Source organism: Hydra vulgaris, chromosome 02 (genome assembly GCF_038396675.1).
Source record: "Hydra vulgaris chromosome 02, alternate assembly HydraT2T_AEP".
NCBI lineage: Eukaryota > Metazoa > Cnidaria > Hydrozoa > Anthoathecata > Hydridae > Hydra > Hydra vulgaris.
This window is the reverse complement of record NC_088921.1, coordinates 20566786-20580648: the sequence shown is the minus strand read 5'-3', so window position 1 is coordinate 20580648 and position 13863 is coordinate 20566786. Positions and strand designations below refer to the sequence as shown.

General features: G+C 34.7%; 2 non-coding genes and 1 pseudogene across 2 annotated transcripts; 1 reads left to right on the top strand and 2 right to left on the bottom strand.

Moving 5' to 3' along the window:
* Window positions 1–762: 762 nt before the first annotated feature.
* Window positions 763–886, bottom strand: LOC136077488 (U2 spliceosomal RNA; annotated as a pseudogene).
* A 173-nt stretch (window positions 887–1059) lies between these two features.
* Window positions 1060–1248, bottom strand: LOC136077440 (U2 spliceosomal RNA). The gene has a single exon (XR_010637071.1). It is a non-coding gene; the product is annotated as a U2 spliceosomal RNA (small nuclear RNA).
* Window positions 1249–9565: 8317 nt separating this feature from the next.
* Window positions 9566–9758, top strand: LOC136077368 (U2 spliceosomal RNA). The gene has a single exon (XR_010637039.1). It is a non-coding gene; the product is annotated as a U2 spliceosomal RNA (small nuclear RNA).
* Window positions 9759–13863: the final 4105 nt, after the last annotated feature.

Genomic DNA, 13863 nt, shown 5'->3' with positions numbered 1-13863 from the left:
CTTGGATATTAATTCAGGTTCTTGTTGTTCTGGTTTGTCATTTGCTATGCTTGTTTCTTTATGAAGTGGTTCTGCAGAGCTTGTTTCGGTTGGGGTTATGATATTTATTTCTGCTTTCTCTTTTACTGGCTGTCCTGTATAAATAGCTCTTACGTAATAGCCCCTTAATTTTACAAACCTTGGGATATCTTTATACAATTTATCTATAACAGCCATTAGTGTCCCAGGAAAGTACTGCGTTCCTTTAGTTAGGGTTGTTTTCATAATAGGGTATGTTTTTAGATGTTTTCCGTACCCCTTCTCTTCAAGGTCTTTCCCAATCTGAGCAAGTTTAGCAGCTATTGGTAGACCTAGTTTTGACACGTAAACACGAGTGCTCGGCTCTCGTCTTAGAGTCGAATAGAAGAATCGCTGATGAAAGCCGTTAGTTGTCAAACCCCTTTCTAGTAGCCTATTTTTAGCCTTATTAGTTTTTATCACTACCTCCAGAAGTTCTCCTTTTCTTAACAGTTGAGCTCCTTCGAGCTCTTCATCTAAGTTCTCTTTTTTAAGAGAACATAGAACATCACGAAAAGAAGTTTTTAACGAAAGCTTACATAAAAGTGTGTTGTCAAGCTTAAAGTAGTCTTTTGTTGATGATTTGCCTTTTAAGGATGCAGCGTGAGCATAGCTTTTATTCTGCGTTATTATATTATTTATTTCCTCGTTAATCGGACCTAAGTGCACTGGGGAATCGTCATTAGGGTTTTCCAATTCAGATACATAGATTTCTGATAAGAATGGATTTCATGGATTTCATGGATTTCATGGATTTCATGGATTTCATGGATTTCATGGATAAGAACAGATACTACACTTGATCTTAGCCATTAAGCCGAGAAGCGATAACTGAACACTGCAGACATAGTCGGATGACGCCGTCTTTAACAATGTACTTGTGGTTTGAATTAGAACGCTTAATCATTTTCGTCGTCGTTATCATCAGCAGCATCATCAGCAGCAGCAGCTGAGACCATTAGCGATGTTAGACACTCTAAAAGTCAAGAATTTTTCTTATTTCCAATATGGGCCGCGCTCAGCAGTAGTGCAAAGCCGAGGCAATCCGTGGTCAGGGCAAGGTAAACCTATGATTCCATGACCTAATGCCAAAAATCAGATTAATATTAGACCCGGACTGTGCCGGCGTACTAGATATTAAACTGCTATAAACAGATACTTTTTTTTTTTTTTTTTTTTTTTTATAATTATATATATTTTATTATTAAATATTTACATCAGGGGACTATTTACAATGAGGGGGGAAAATTTTTTAATGATTTCATTAAATTTTTCTTTGCTTTTCAGAGACAGTATTGCGTTTCTTTATTATTTATTTATAAAAATTTAGCAAAAATCGTTTTCTTTATTTAAAACTGTTGTGGTTATAGAAACAAAAACGAAAATCGAAAAGTTGAAAAACGAAAATATAAATCGAAATGAAACCACAACAAGATTATAATAAAAGTTAATAGAACAAAATAATTACGAGTTTAAAATAAATATGCCTGGCTATTACCCCAGGCTGTTATAAAAAAAACACATCCATCATTGTCACCGGGCTTTGCAGGACATGTTCGTGTTTTTCTTGTTTAAAATATATAGTGCTGGCCATTAAGCCTCGCATTTATAAAATGTACGCATGTCCGTCGCACCGACAGGGGCTGCTGGGGACATGCCTTTCGTTTATAAATAAAAATAAAAATAATGTTAATTGTTTGGTTAAAAACCGACAATTATAAGAGAAGAGTTAGATTTGGATTAATTTTATCGCTAATTGCGTTGTTTATAGAAAACATGTTGTGGAATTTTTCCACGTTGGTTTCTCTTAAGTATTTGTTATAGTTTATTTTCCATATATTTCTAATATCTTTTTTGATCCTCTCTGCAATATTTGCCGAGGGTATATTTTTGTTTTCCTTAAGTGTCATGTTTCTGGCCCACCATAACCGCGAGGTTATTAAGTGAGCCAGAGTTATTGCTATTTTCGCAGTGTGGTCTTTCTTTGACAAGTGCTCGATGTTTGTTAGAAAGATTGCATGAACAGTATTAAATTTTTTTGTTGGTAAAAGTCTTTCGTACGTTGGTATAAAGGCCTTCCACACAAACCTAGCCTTTTTGCAGTTGATAAAAGGGTGCATTGTTTTTTCCACTGCGCCGCATGATTTACAAATATTGTTTCCGCGGCCTCTGTTTTTCCTCCAACTCTGAATTTTTTCAAGAGTCGGAAGTGAGTTAGTTAAGGCTCTCCAGAGGGTGTTTTTGCTGGGTCCGATGGCGTGAGATACAAAGCTTTTCCCCCATATTTTTTGCCATGGAAGATTTTTTTGTAGCATTGTATCCCATGCCCTTTGTATTCTTATTAAATTAAAGTTTTTGTCAGCTTTGGTGAGAAACACGCGGATAGTTTTTGCGCTTTTAGGTTTAAATTCTAAAATTTTGTCATCGCACTTATTGTTCTTAATGACGTCTTTATAGTAAAATGGAAGTTTGTTTAAAGATTTAGGGAAGTTGTTTCTTGTAAGAAACAACCATTGCGGGTAGTTTGTTCGCGCGTGTTTAGCTTGATGGTGCGCCAAATAATAGTTTTGAATAAAGCATGACTCGTGATTGTTTTCTTGCTCATTTATTTGGAGTATATGTTTTGTTCGGAGGGATAAACCTTACTTTTTTGTGTCAAGAATGCCCAGTCCGACTTTATTTATTGGTAGGTTTAAGATATCGCTTTTTATGGGCTGCGCGTATTCGCTCTGCCATAAGTACGCTGATATTTCTTTTTTGATTTGCTTAGCGGTAAATTCGTTAATTGGGAAGCCGTTGGCCACAAACCACACCTTAGAGAGTGCAAGAGTATTAACAAAAATAGCCTTGCACCTTAGAGATATGTTTTGGTATCTAAAACTATTGATTTTTTTTCTAAAGTTTTTAACGGCTTTCTTCCAGTTTGCGCTAGCGGTGTAGGCTAGGTCGGTGTGGAAGGTTATACCTAAAATTTTAATGCCTGAGGCGTTGCACCAGTTAATATTAAACAGCTATTGGTTTAGTATTCTGGTCGTGTTTTCAAAGTGGATGTGGTTAAATCCACCTAACGCCAGACCTTTAGTTTCGCTTTTGTTAATATTTGATCCTAAGGCTTCCTCGAAATCGTCTAGCGTATTGAAAACGCTTTAGATCGATTTCGGGTTTCTCAGGAATATTGTGGTGTCGTCGGCGTACTGCATTACTTTTATTTTGTTTTTTGTGCCAGGCAGGGGAATGCCATCTATGTCAGGGTTGTTTCTGACTTCTAGAGCGAGGGTTTCCACTGTCAGGCAATAAAGCATGAATGAAATAGGGTCGCCTTGACGAACACCTCTGTTTACACTAAAAGGTTCACTCATGTATCCGTTGCTAATTATTATTCATTTAGAAATTTTCATTGTTTGCATAATTGCTGTTATAAATTTTTCACCTAAGTTGAATTTTTTTAGTGTTTCAAACAAGAAATTTCTGTCAATTTTATCAAATGCTTTTTCCTGGTCGATTGTAATCAGTACGTTATAAAGCTCCTCGCTGCTAAAGGGTATATTTAAAGGCTCGTTTTGCTCAACCGTGAGGGATGTTTTTATATTTGCTAAAAATTTGCTTTGTTTTTCTTTATTGAGATTTTTTGTTTCGTAAATGTTTTTATAGAAATTTCTAATTGTTTTTAATATTTTGACGGTGTCCGTGTGAACGGTGTCACCGTCTTTTATTTCTCTTATAATTTTTTTCTTTTGGTTGTTTTTTTCCATATGAAAGAGAGCCTTGGAAGGTTTTTCGCCCTCCTCTGCAAAGGTTTGTTTAGTTCTTTCGAACACGCCCCCGTCGCAGAGGAGTTCTTGAAGCTCTGATCTCAGATCCTCAAGCTTTTCTAAGTCTCACATTTGTATTTGGTTTTCCTCATCGATTTGTTTTTGTAAAGATTTCTGTTTTAGCTTTATTTCGCGCTTTTTGGATTTTGACGCCTCAATAGCAATCAATTTTATGCGAGATTTTGTGATGTCCCACCATTGATTGCTACTGGAGTAACTATGTTTCTTAGTTTTTGCCAATTCAAAATGCTTTTTTAGTTTAGCTTTAAAGGCGCAATCGCATAATAGATCAACATTTAAGTGCCAGTAGCCCGGGCCTCTCTCATTCACCTTCTCAAGTTTTAGAGTACAACCGAAGGCTTTATGGTCACTTACTTTGTTTTCTATTAAAGAGCATTCGCAATTTCTTGAGAGTGTCAAAGGTACATAAATTTTGTCTATCCTGCTTTTGAAAGTTTTGTCCTGTTTTTCATTGGTGAAATCACTTTTATTGGGGATTACATATCTATAAATATCAACCAACTTGAACTTTTGGCAAAAAAAATTTAAGTTGGCTTTGCCTAAAGTATTGCTTTTACTAGGTAGATCACCCCCTTCTCTGTCTAACAGAGGGTTTTCAACCATAGTGAAATCTCCCTTAAGGATCATATATTCTGATCCGCGCGCATGTTTTCTTATTTGCTTAAAAAAGTTTTTTTTTTGTTGTAAGTCATTTGGCCCGTATATATTAATTACTCTTAGATTACAGTTTTTCAAAGTAAATGTGGCTGCAAGAATTCTCCCACAGTCGTCTTGCGTGACTTCTTGGAAAATAGTGTTGTCTTTTGTTAGAATGGAAACACCTCGCTCTCTTTGGTTTCCGTTATTCCAAAGAGAGCAACCGTTTGTGTGGTGTTTCCATTCATTTGTCCAAGTGTTGTTATTTTTCTCGGTACTATGCGTTTCTTGCAAGCATATAACGTCATAGTCCGAGTTTTTGAGAAATTGAAATATTATGTTTCTTTTGGTCTCAGTTTGGAGACCGTTCACATTTAAGGTGAGAATTCTTACATCCATTTATATTTAAAATAAAGCATTTTAAAAATAAAGTTTCCTTTTCTTTATTGTAAAGTAATAAAGAATGAAAAATTATTTTTGTTTTAAAATGCGCGAAGTCAATAAATTAATATAGTTGAAAAAAGTAAAATAAAAATAAAGGTATTTTACCGTTGTTTTGTTCATTCTTTGGTAGATCATTTTATGTTGTCGGTTTTTCGGTGGTTCTGATTGGTTTTACTCTTGTTTTTAAGTTTATTTTCGGGTGTTTGGTGTGTCTCTTCCATTTGCGAATCGTCGTTTCCTTCGCCTTCTATACCATTCTTCATTTCGCAGTCTTCATATGTTCCGATAGATTGTTGTTCTTTAGGGTTGGTGATTACTTGGCTTAAGGTATCTTCAGTTTCGTTAGGGGTATCAATTTTGGGATTTGTTTTGGGTTGTTTGAAAGTGTTTCCTTCGATTTCATGGTTAGATTTCATTTCACTTGGGATGGTATTTAGACTTATCGGTTCAGATGAATTTGGATTTTCAGAGGTTGTTGGTGGTAATTGAGGGATTTTTTCTGGTGCTGGATTTGTGTTATCTTGACTCGGATTTTCAACAAGAGTATTTTGTTCAACTTGCGCTGTTTGTTGGTCATTGTGCTTTGTTCTTATGGCATATTCCATAATATTCATGGTGACCGGCATCGGGCTCGGCATGTTTTCCATAACCGCTACGAGGATTCCTGTGTAGTACTCAGTTCCACTCACAGGCGTTTTCCTCATAACAGGCTTTGTGTAAGCATGCCGGCCATAGCCCAGCTGTTCAAATACGTTGCCAATGTGGAGATTTTTGTGCTCGATAGGAAGGCTAAACACAGACACGTGAGTAACTTGGCTCGGCTCCCTATCAGGGTTTGACTGTTGAAAGATGTGATGAAGGCCGCACTTATCGAGTCCCCTCTATAACAAGAAGTTCTTCGCGGTGTCAGTCTTCATCACAATCTCCAAGACAGTGTTTCCACGAATTAGTTGGACGCCTTCAAGTTCTCGTCCTAAGTTTACTGCCTCGATAGCACTTATAACTTGATCGATGTCAACTCGTATCCGTAATCTTGATATTAGCGTTTTTGGGAGATTTTTTTTATAAATGCTTTGGGTAGCTACTGATGCGTAGGGCATTTTTGAAAATTTTGGTAGGGCTTCCGCGTCCCTTCTCTCTTTCGTCTTCTGCTGGTCCGGATCAACTTCGATATCGTCGTCGGAGCTGTAAGGAGATAAAATAGATAAAATTTCGCTGCCGTTTCCGGTTGCGGTTTTCTTCATTCTTTCGATAACAATTTCGGCGGTCTCTATGATCTTTGAAACCATATCGTAAATACCCAAATAAACACAAAAGTCCTAAATAAACCACTACGAAATAAGTTTTTCCACTTTTAAAGTCGCTGTCTCGGCTAAAATGAAAAACAGATCCTTTTTTTTTTTTTTTTTTCCAACTAACTAGAGTGACCTGAAGCTGAAACCAGGCTTACACAGGGCCCTAGAATGCGGTGTTATTTAGGAGCCGAGACTCCATATTTTGTCCCATTTAAGGGTTTTTTAGCCCATTTAAGGATTGTTTGGCCCATTTAAGGGTTTGTTTATGCCCACTTAAGGGTTTAGTTGCCACTCAGCCGAAACTGAGTAGCGCTAACTTAATGGTTTATCTCCATTTAACGTTAGGAGTTGACGGAACGCTTTGAGATTTCTGGACGTAGAAGGAGACACTGAAAAAGCGACTACGCCAAGAACCTTTATCGACTGACACGGTTTCGATCTTGTGCTGTTTCTGCTTTCTAACAACACCGAAACCAATTGAGAGATGGTCCGGAGCCGAAATAAGAACAGACACTACACATGATCTTAGCCATTAGGCCGAGAAGCGATAACCCTAACCCTAACCCTAACCCTGAAAAACAGATACTTTTTTTTTTTTTTTTTTTTTTTTCTTCGACCAACTAGTCCAAGGCTCTGGCTGGAAGATTTTATTTTTTGTTTTTTGTTTTTGTTTTATGATTTTATATTTTTATTTGCTTTTTTATTCTTTATATTTTTATTTAGTTTTTTTTTATATATTTCTGTTATGTTATTCAGAGTTTAGAATGTAACTCTTGGCTGTGACTTTTTTTTACCTAACACAGTTTTTTATTTTATATTTTTTTTAGTGTTATTTGTTTTATTTAATTTAGTTTGATTAAATGGATAGAGGTTTTCTTTCTAAAATCCTCGAAAAATATAACCTAGGAAGCAAATTTGTAAACGCACTTTAGCAAAGTCTTAAAAATAGTCAGTCAGTTATACTAAATAATGGATACATGGGCAAACCGTTCCCTATTAAACGAGGAGTTAGGCAGGGTGATCCCATCTCACTTATGTTATACTGCTTTGCGGTAGAAACTCTAGCCCTTGAAATTAAATCGAACAAGCTAATAGAAGGAATTATGATTCCTGGATACCCCGTACCTCTGAAAATTTTGCAATACGCTGACGATACTTTGATTTGCAGAAACCAAGGTGGTATTAAAGAAATTTTTAAAACTCTTGACTTATTTGAAAATACCACTGGCTCAAATATAAACAAAATATAAACTAAAGCGCTCGCTTTAGGCGGTTTTGATTATATCAATTTTGAAAAAAATCCAACAAACTATAAACTAAGCTGGTCAAACAAAGACGGTTTTAAAGTCCTAGGAGTAATCTTTTTTAATGATTCAGAGTACTCTGCAGAAATTAACTTTAAAAAATCATTTGAAAAATTTGCTAAATCTTTGAGACAATTTAAATTCAGAAATGTCTCCTTGAAATGCAAGGGGTTGTTTGTGAACACACTGGCCTTGTCAAAAGTCTGGTTTGTCGCAAACATCTTTCCTTTGCCAAAATTTTATGAAAATCAAATCAAGAAAGAAACTTCAGTTTATTTATGGCAAAACGAATTTATTGAACCCATTAAAAGGTCAATTTTAAATTTAAAACCAACAAAAGGCGGACTGGGGACGTAAAGAAACAATCAGATGCGTTAAGACTGAAGCATATGATGTTTTTGCAGGAGGTTCCCAATGGGTAACGTAAAGAAACAATCAGATGCGTTAAGACTGAAGCATATGATGTTTTTGCAGGAGGTTCCCAGACCGCATGAAAGTTTCTATTTTCAAAAGTACTTTTCATCTTACTCACTCTGCAAGTACGCTAAAAAAGGTTATCTCAAATGGAACTTCTTAAACGAAATAAGTTTTCCTAAGTCTCTGAAAGAACCACCCTTTTACTATAGCGACATCGTTAAAATTTAAAAACAAAGTTTGACTTAATAAAACAATAAAATTTATCTACAAAAACCATATACTTGTCTTTGAGTGACCAGAGCGATTTTGATGACATAACCAAAACGCAAACTTATTGGAATAGAGTGTTCCAGAAGAACTTATCTTGGGTCAGGATCTGGATCCGATGTTTCAGATCGTATGCCCAAGGTCCATGTCAAAACACGCTGTGGAAAGTTCTTCAGAACACTTTACCAACCTTAGAAAGATGTAAATTTGTTATTAAAAATCGGGGACATGGGAGCACCCTTTGTGTAGAATGTAATCAAACAGAAAGTTTTTTACACGTTTTTGTCTATTGTATATACGCTCGAGAGATCTGGAGCAAAATAAAATTTATTTATGAAAAGCTACTCCCCGCAAACAACTTTAATATTATTCAAGCTCTATTTTACATAAATATTGAAAAATTGCAGATAATAGATGCTAGAGCCGTTTTGGTAACAACAATAACAAACATTTTAACAACTGAAATATGGAAAGCTAGAAATTTAAGAATTAAGGAAAAAAAAACTATTAATGCAACGAAAATTACGCACAATATATATAAAGAAATTAAGTATATATGGAAAATAAAATATGATAAGTATGCGCGTGAAAACAACGTTGAAAAATTTCATACTTTGTTTTCAATTAATAACGCAATAAGTAGACAAAATACAGTTGATCTCCAGTTTACTATTTAAGTAAACATATAACCGTGTTACAATCTTTCTATTTTTACTTACTTTTAGTTATTTTTTTTACGACAAAGCATGTCCCTAGCAGGCCCTGTGGCTGCGACGGACATGCCTATTTGTTTTAAAAGCGTGGCTTAATAACCAGCACAATATTTTTTAAACTGAAGTATTAGAAAAGCATGACCCCAGCAACCTTAGTAGGTGTGACGGTCATGCGTATATATTTTAAATGCAAGGCTTAATGGCCAGCCATATATTTTTTAATCCTGATAAAGCGTGTTGTGTTTTTGTGTTTATGGTTTTATACCAACTTTTATAACCTTTGTTAAGTGTTCTTTGATACCTTTATAACAATTTTTATAAAACCCATTTTTAAAATCTATTTGAGAATGTTTTTTTAATTTGAATTTATTTTTTTTTGAAATTATGTTAAAAAGAATTTTTGTTAGTAATTTAGTAATTTGAAGATTTTTTAAAATGAACAATTGCTGTAAATAAAATTCGGTTTTTCGTTTTTCGTTTTCGTTTTCTTTACTTTTAAAACCGCAGTTCAAAAATAAGTAAAAACTTTTAACATTGTTATATACTTAGCTATATTTGGGAGAATATTAAAATATTGTATAACTAATGTGTTATTGTAAATATTATTTGTAAGAAATAAATTGTAAAGAAAAAAAGGATCTGTTCTTAACAGTTTAATATCTGGTACGCCGGCACAGTCCGGCTCATATATTAATCTGATTTTTGGCATTAGGTCATGGGATCAAAGGTTTACCTTGCCCTGACCACGGGTTGCCTCGGCTTTGCACTACTGCTGAGCGCGGCCCAGATTGGAAATAAGAAAAATTCTTGACTTTCAGAGTGTCTAACATCACTAATGGTCTCAGCTGCTGCTGCTGATGATGCTGCTGATGATGACGACGACAAATATGATTAGACGTTCTAATTCAAACCACAAGTACATTGTTGAAGACGGCGTCAGTCCGACTATGTCTGCAGTGTTCAGTTATCGCTTCTCGGCCTAATGGCTAAGATCAAGAGGGGTACCCTTGAGATTTATTAGCATTAGTTTGAGCTTGAGGTTTATTTTTTTCTCTTATTTAAGGTCTACGTACCATTATAGTAATTTTTCTTACGCATCCCTATCCACGGGTTGTCTATAGAGGATTTTTAGAAAAGGTCTACTGGCCTTGTGAGGATTGCTTTTGTACGGTGCGTATAGAGTGTAACAGTAATTAGTCTAGTGAGTTTTCGAGGGTTTTATAGCGAGAGGCGGTAATATTTTATATGTTTACTAGGTAAATATCCGTCATGCTAAAAAATCCTATGCACTGTCAAATATCTGATATAAATGATGTCTTAAACGACAATGAAAATAATAATTCTATCGTTAATGAAACGATGAACTTGAATAACACAAAAACAAAAAGTTATGCACAGGCTGCTAAAAACAAATCCTGTAGTATTAATCATATAACACTAAAAAACACCCTTCTTAGCAAGTTGCAAATAAAGGTATCTTTAAATGATGTTCTTTGTGTTATCGAAGAACAAAACTTAGATAAAGATCTTGAAGGAGTACAAATAATTAAAAAAGGAACTATCCTTGAAATAGTAATGAAAACCTCAAGTGCTAAGAGTAAACACCTGGAGGAAGGTCTTTCCATCAATGGTTTTCACCATCTCTTTTATTATTCTACGCCGATTAGAGAACCTAGCACCCGTACGACGGTGTCTATTTTAGGTTTACCTATTGAGGCCAAAACAGCGCAAATCGGCAAACACCTGGAAGAGATGGGCTTTGGAAAGCACCTTACAACACACCCTGTTATGAGGAAAACTCCAAAGAATGGAACACTCTACTATTCAGGAACACTGATAGCCATAATCGAAAACATTTCAACGCCTATTCCAAGACACATTACTCTTAGAGGTTTCAGGGTAAGGGCTATCTACACTGGACAACCTGAGACTGAAACAAATGATAAAATTAATCCTTTAAAATCAGATAGTAAAACAAAATCAAATGATACTGTTTGTCAAACAGAGGAAGACTCAACAACAGAAAATATATTAAATTCATCAGACATTGCTGAGCTCCAAGGACCAGCAAAAGTAAATGAAAACATACCTGTGCTGGAAACAGCAACCTTAGCAATGACAACATTGGTGACTCACAGCCAAAATACAAAAGACTGTAGGATAGAGTTTACACTAAATGAATCAAATGCTATAGACGAGACCCTAGGACCAGCGAAACAAAATGAAAAGGAAATGACACCTCAAAACTCACCCTCAACAAATAAAAATCAGATTATAGATGAGTCCACTAACGCAATGCAGCTGAACAAAAAAGAAAGCTGCGATGAACCGAAAGAGAATAAAATTACTACAAGGCAGACCACAATTAAAAAACAAACAGCAAATTCCCAAGATTCAAAAAAATCAAATAAAAATCCTGACCCAACAGGGGCAGATCCTAATAAAATCTAAATCTAACTAAAAAATTAATAAAAATATATAACTAAAAAATCAAATAAAAATATAAAACTAAAAACAAAAATAAAAAAATAAAACTAAAAACAAAAAGAAAAAATATAAAACTAAAAACAAAAAAAAAAAAAAATAATAATAAATAAATAAGATACGATAAAATTTTATGTATAGATACATATAAATAAAATATGAAATATAAACATTCTAAAAATGGCTTTCAAAATTTTGACATTCAATGTAAATGGGCTAAATAGCGACTCCAAAAGGCATAATATCATGAGTTTTCTCAAAAAAATTGATAGCGATATTGTCTGTATCCAAGAAACCCACTGCACCAAAGAAAAAGAGATACTATGGTCAAAAGAATGGAAACAAAAAAGTGGAGGTTTAGTGATATGGAACAACGGCACAAGCAAAGAACGTGGGGTAGCAATACTAACGAAACACAAAGCTCTTTTTAGCAATATCACACAAGACAAACTTGGTAGAGTCCTTGCAGCAAACATTACTCTTGATAACACTGTAGTTAGAATAATAATTATATACGGTCCAAATGACCCTCAAGAAAAAGAATTCTTTTTTGGTTCTCTCGGAAAACACTATGAAATATCGGATCTCCTTTTTCTTGCGGGTGATTTTAATATGGTCGAAAACCCTACACTAGATAGGAAAGGTGGAGATCATCTAAATAAAAATAATACCCATGGCACTTTTAACCTAAAACTCTTTACTGAGAAATACGGTTTACTTGACTTATATCGAAAGACCAACCCCTATTAAATTATTATTTTCAGAAAAATACTTTATATAGAATTATACTTTTCAGAAAAAAGACAATTCTTACAGCAGCCGAATTGACAGAATATACAGTCTTAGCGATAACGATACTCAGATCCACACAGATATTATAGACTCTAATTTAAGTGACCATCAGGCTGTACTATGCAGCTACCAAAAAAAAATTCAAAACAAAAGAGGCCCAGGATACTGGCACCTCAATATAAACCTCCTTGACGACCCTACCTTTACGTCTAGAGTTGCTGAGGAACTGGAAATATTTAAAAGTACCAAACACAAGCATAAAAACAATAACCAATGTTGGGAAATCTTTAAATACAAAATAAAAGAAAATGCAGTTGTAAGGTCAAAAGAAATAGCCCTAAATAAAAAAATTAGAATCGAAAATTTAAAAAAAGAAACAGAAGAAGAAAAAGAAAAAGCCGATAAAAACGACGAACGAATAAAATCCCTAAAAAATGAAATGAAATCATTGTTAGTTGACAAAGGAGTTTTTATACGAACCAAACAAGCAATAGTAGAAGAAGGAGAAATTCCTTCTAAGTTACTCTTCTCGATGGAAAAATGCTACCAAAAAAAGAAAGCTATCACTGAAGTCATAGAAAACAACACCCTATTCAATGACCCCATAAATGTAAATAAAATATTAAGAAACTACTACAGTACTTTATACCAGGCTAAAGAGCTAGACAAAAGAAAACAAGAATCCTTCCTAAATTACATTAAAAACACCCTTAGTGCTGAAGAGAATGCACCATTAAATGAAAAGTTAACTCAACAAGAGCTCTATAATGCAGCCAAATCATTAGGAAAAGGAAAATCTCCAGGTATAGATGGTATTCCAGTAGAATTCTATCAAAAATACTGGGATGTGGTCGGACCACATTTTACTGGGCTAGCTAATGAAAACCTCTTTCAAGAAGACAGAAACTTAACGTGGTCTCAGAGAACAGCAATTCTTAGTCTGTTACCTAAGGAAGGAGACCCAAAACTGCTGAAAAATTGGCGACCTATATCACTTCTGAGTGCCGACTACAAAATAATGACTAAAGCTTTAGCAAATAGATTAGCTAAACTATTAGAAAAAATGCTAGAACCATCGCAAACATGCTCGGTTCCTAACCGAACAATCTTCTCTAATCTTTTCTTGGTCAGAGATCTAATTGAATATACAAATCGAAAAAGAACTCACGGTTTTATTCTTTCGATTGATCAAGAAAAGGCATTCGATAAATTAGATCGGGAGTTCTTATTCAAAGTCCTAGAGCGATTTAACCTAGGGCCCAACTTTATACTAGCCATCAAACAAAGTCTGAAAAATTCGCAATCTATAATCATAAACAATGGTTTCATGAGTCAACCTTTTGAGATACAAAGAGGAGTTCGACAAGGTGATCCTGTCTCACTTATGCTCTATTGTTTGGCGGTTGAAACCTTATCTCTTGCCATTAAAATGAATGAAAACATTGATGGAATCCCTTTGCCAGGAAATAAAAAAAATCTAAAAGTTTTTCAATATGCGGATGATACCATAATCACTGCACAAAACACAACATCAATTGATGAAATCTTCAAAACTTTAGATGAATTTCAACAGGCAACAGGGTCAAACATAAATAAATCTAAATCAAAGGCCTTAGCGCTA